Raw genomic sequence first — 4,820 nt, forward strand, 5'->3', positions numbered from 1 at the left:
TTTTTTTCTTTTTGCAAACCGCGCGCGAGAGGAATTTGTACCTTATTGTCATGCAGTCGCGGATGTTGATCTTTCTCGCAGCTCGCGCCTGTGTCTCTAGAATCGGCGGAACCATCGGGCGACTTTACGGGCGATTAGCAATGTAAATCACACTGAACGGATGATTGCTACAAATTTTCATGAGTATGAGAAATTAATAACGCTCTTCACACAGCATGAAAATAAATTCGCGTAAAAATTAAAACACTTTCGGGAACGGTTATCGAGTCCGCGAGACTGAGGAGTTATTTAAGCGCACAGGATTACAATTCGCATTAATTAAAACAAGAAAAATAATAAACGCAACAAAACTAAAAATAAAACGCATATGTAGTACGAACGTATAATACATTATCATTTAAGTTACAATTCAATTTGATATTAATTTTTGGTAATATTATTTTGGGACTCGTATAACAAAATGTACTTTCACAGATTACCTCTAAGAATATAGTACAAACTTTGTGTTCGAATTTATTGCTATGACGTTCGTTATACTGTTTTTGTTCTGTGAATGTCGGAGCACAACTGCTTTGTCGTTAATAATAAAAAAAAAAGAATGATGAATATAAGACTTAAAACTATAGGTATCTTTTCATACGCAGCACGTTGTGGATGCAATGATATCACGCGATTCACAGATCATTTTTTCTCTCTTTCTTTCTTCGTTGTACAGAACAGGAGGAAAGATAAATTGTGAATCACGTGATATATTTACCACAGCAGTAGTGCGTACGAAAAGGTACCTTTTGAGTTGTAGGGTGACTCTCTGTGTAGAACGGCGGAACTGGTAAACATGAGATCGCGAGTTCGATCCCAGGCATATGCTGTCGTATATATAAATTTTTGATTCGTATTTCTTTAAAGATATACGGCTTGGGATTCCTAGTCAGGGCCGATTTGCCGTCTAATTAAAAGTAGCTCTGTAGGAGCCAAAACAGGCCATTCTTAAATAATTTTAATCGTTCTTCAGTTTGTTGATTTTAAAATTGTTGAATATAAATTGTTATGCATCCTGTATAATAATGAGGAGAGCGACACAAGCGAGTTCAGTTATTCCTCGAAGCATTGGATTATTATAAAACTTGTCAGAATGGTAAATTTCAAGGTATCTTTTTTTGCGCGATATTGTGTTAACAATACCACCCCATACAAATACAATCTTGTTTTTTTCTGATTCTAGCCCTTGTCAGAAGGTAGTGACCTCTCAACATATTTTTGTGGTGTGCGCTTTTTTACAATTTATTATACAGATACATGGGATCTACAGTTTAAACGCTGATTCCAAACAGCCTAATATAGAGGGGTTTTCTTGGCAGGATACTCTCGGTGGTTTGTCACTACCTTCCGAGAGGAGCAATCGAATAAAATATTTCTGATCAGTGGGACTCGGATCTTCGGCACAGAAAGAAGACACACAACTCTCTGCGCCACGATCGCTATTCTCTAAATTGAAATTATTCACTGAAAAACAGTAAATAGTCTGTTTTCAGTGATATACTTATAACTATTTTATTCAGTGATATATGCACTGTTTTTCAGTGACAATACACTGTACACGGTCAGTGAGAGTAACCCCTTCTTAATCAGAATCACTAAAAAATAATGAATAGTCAACGATGATGACCACGGTTATAAATACAGCACTGCAAATCAGTAAGATTCCACTGATTCAGATTTAGAGAGTATGTATATTTTCTTTTCTGAACATGCAAAAAAAACAATATGTAGTATATTTTAAAAACTATACAATAGTTAGATATATCGCTTATTTGCTAGAACAATGACATAATTCATAAAACAAGATTTACGAAAAAATGAGCTTGAATGTTTTAATTCTCATCTATGACAAAAATGAATCCTTAAGAACAACTTTTTTTTTATTTATGACACTCTTGATACAGAATTGTCTTTTCTCATTTTTTTTTCACACACATACACACAATTTTAGGAGCTCAATTATATATCAATAACTCCAAAGATATGTTTTTTTTGCACTTTTCAAAAATGTCAATTTTTTAGTTCTGTCATCGTTTTAGCGAATGGTTCTGATATCTGAATAATAACTTGGATCTGAATAATAACTTTTTAAATTAAATATAAATTAAACATAAATATATCTTTTTTGTATGATTGAGGACCAACGTATTGCTATGATATGACCCGCATAATTATAAAATAACATAAAACATGTAGGCAGTCTCTGGATTTGAAGAGATATTCCATAATTTATCAATTGTGCTAATTATCTCTTGATATTCTGGCAGCTTGATATTAAAATAAAGAACGCTATTGATATTGTTATCAAATACTTAATTGCCGCGATAAAATTGACATTTGGACGCACGAGCGAACATTATCTAGCATGCGTCAGAGTATAATCATTTAGCTGAACAAGTGCGCCGGGATATTAATGAAAAAAACCTTTTACTGGTCAATTATGCAAATATCAATCTTCTATGATTTTGCAAAAAATGCGCTCGTGTTAGAAGTCAAATATACGTTACGTGACTTCCGCGAATTTAAATGCGTCAACATTATTCGCAGCACGAAGAAGAGAGGACGGTTACGAAATCTTCGAAAAATGCTAATGCAGTCATATTGGCGAGTAATACTTTTTCGCTTGATCGCATGCTTGAACCGGCTCTCGGAGAATCGAGCGATCATTGTAATATTCCTATTCAATTGCTACTCGGATCCATCGAGCTGTGCGACGAGACTGCAATTCGTCGACGGTATTCAGTCAATGCTCTCGAGTCATTCGCGCAAGGAAAAAAATATTTGCAAAAAAACCAAAATATATTCAGTCTAATATGTTCAATACTGGGTTGGTTCAGTAAATTTTTTATTAAAAAATTTTAACGGTTGAGTGTGAAATGTTTTTTTATTTTTTGCTAAATAATTGTTGAATTAATCCAATTAATTTACTTAAACGTATTGGACTAAATATTTTTAGCGCGTAAAAAGATTTATCTGAAGCATTCGAGACTAATCGCCTTTTTCCTCTTCTCTCTTTTCTAATAGATTGAGGTAAAATTGAATCGAACTTTTTCGATCTATATTTATAACTCGGGTAAAACAGGAATTGGCATTGTCGACGAGTAAATCGAACAGAATTCATGTATTTCATTCTCTCGTCCTTCAACCGATGGCGACGGGATGATCAAATCGAGCGGACGATACAAAATACGTCGATATCGATTAATGGGTCCTTGTTGATCGAAGCAATCGCAATTGCAACACGCTTACGTTTACGTTTACTATTGCATGTACGCGGCATAGAAAATAAAATCGAAGGTCTGATATAAATGTCGCAAATGATGAATCACGCATCCCTCTTACTACACGTGTTGTAGGCTCGTGACTCAGGGGGAAGCACAGTCCCAAGGTTGCGAACAAAAGGGTTGCTCTCAAACTTTTGCCCTACATTCGACGGCGCTTCGTTGTTGCATTATTGGACAGGAATACATTATTTTTAAAGACTTCAGACAGTTTCCTGCCGCAAATCGAACACGTTTGTCTTTCTTTCGTTACAAGACAAATTCTTACACTAAGAAAAAAAGTTTTTAAACTGACCATATAAATTTTTCAACTTGATTAAATTTTTTTAGAGCAAATATCAAATCGTACGTATTTTTTAAGTGATGAGGATCAAGTAAGATCGAAACGTTTCGTTCGCGTTCAAATACGATATTACAAATAAATATCTCAAAGCTACGTATGTACATTGCGTTTTTGTTCGTTATTTGGTCTGTTTGATTACGTACATTTTGTATTTTAATCCATTCAGTCTGCAAATACTCCGAAAAGATTCTAAAAAGCAAACTCGGATAAATTAACACGAATTAAAATGAATTAACATAAATTGAAATAAATTACAATTTTCAAGTCGTTTGAATTTATTTTCGTTTATTGGGTTTATGTAACAAATATTTCGGGATAGTTACATCCTAATTACTTGTATCTACTGCTTTCTTTTATGTAATACAAATGTGCAAAATTGCAAATACTACATATTATTTACGTAACAAGTAATGTGATGCTTCAATATATATAGAATTAAACGTTAGAGCTATACAGACGTTATACAAATAAGTAGTTAATTATAATAAGATGATATAAATATACATTATCGTTACTTGTGAAAAAGAGCGAAATTATAATATAATTATAATATTATAATATAAGATGTCATTGTTGCAACTTTCACGTTATATAAAATGCGATATCGAAATTTACAGCTGATTATATAGTGAACACAGGTAAGGCCTGCGCACAATAGAGGAATATTAGCAATTAAAATTTTAGAATCGGTTTTCTTAATGAATATTAACGCACAATAGATACGAGTAATATGCAAGACACAAATGTAACAAGATACTTCGTAACATAATTATTCATACCTACAGCGTTCATTAAGGAAACTAATTCTAAAGTTTTAATTCCTATTCCTAATATCTAATATTCCTCTATTGTGCGCAGAGCTTAACTGTGTCGACTAATAGAGTAAGAGAGAGGGGGGGGGGAAGAGGTATGTTGACGTTAGGATATTTTCACGAGACAGTCCGGGTTTCGATGACGATCGGTATATGAGAATGGGAACGCGCGAAGGGCGCTCAGTGGTAATGAAACGTCCGCGTGGTAATCGCGATATACAACGTGGCGCGTCGATTCAATTCAGCTCCGTGATTTCGTCCTACCCTTCCAACCCCTAGCCGGCGTGCGTCCCGTCCCGTTCTGCGCATCCCGCCGCCGTACGAAAACATTTCGCTGGCGCTTCC

At 34.6% G+C, this 4,820-nt stretch overlaps 1 protein-coding gene across 1 annotated transcript in view; it reads right to left on the minus strand.

Moving 5' to 3' along the window:
• The window catches only part of LOC113004279 (enhancer of rudimentary homolog), a 202,537-nt gene that overhangs the window by 158,987 nt on the left and 38,730 nt on the right, over window positions 1–4,820 (minus strand). The window lies entirely within an intron of this gene.

This window comes from Solenopsis invicta, chromosome 12 (assembly GCF_016802725.1).
Source record: "Solenopsis invicta isolate M01_SB chromosome 12, UNIL_Sinv_3.0, whole genome shotgun sequence".
In the NCBI taxonomy this organism is placed as follows: Eukaryota; Metazoa; Arthropoda; class Insecta; order Hymenoptera; family Formicidae; genus Solenopsis; species Solenopsis invicta.